This window comes from Octopus bimaculoides, chromosome 2 (assembly GCF_001194135.2).
Source record: "Octopus bimaculoides isolate UCB-OBI-ISO-001 chromosome 2, ASM119413v2, whole genome shotgun sequence".
NCBI classification, from domain to species: domain Eukaryota; kingdom Metazoa; phylum Mollusca; class Cephalopoda; order Octopoda; family Octopodidae; genus Octopus; species Octopus bimaculoides.
In genome coordinates, this window is record NC_068982.1 from 77,336,333 (window position 1) to 77,336,809 (window position 477).

The following is a 477-nucleotide window of genomic DNA, read 5'->3' on the forward strand; positions in this document are numbered from 1 at the left end:
GAGCTCCTCTATGCTGATGACCTTGCACTAATTGCTGAGTCACTATCACAATTAGAGGAGAAGTTTCAGGTATGGAAGCAAGGACTAGAATCGAAGGGCCTTAGAGTCAACCTAGTTAAAACCAAAGCCCTCATAAGTAGGAAGGCAGATAAAACGCAAACCCCTTCGGGTAGATGGCCCTGCTCGATCTGTAGAAAAGGACTGGGAAGTAACTCTATAAGATGCACCCAGTGCAAGCTATGGACACATAAGAGGTGCAGCAATATCAAAGGAAGGTTAACTAGGAAGTTAGTTTTTGTTTGCAGCAGATGTTCTGGAGCTATAAATACTGGGAATGTGCAGAAAACAACTTCTGCCACATTCCAGGGAGAAAAACTAGAAGTGGTTGATAGCTTCCGCTATCTTGGTGACCAAATTAGCAGTGGAGGTGGGTGCGCTGAAAGCGTAGCTGCTAGAATTAGAATAGCCTGGGCAAAG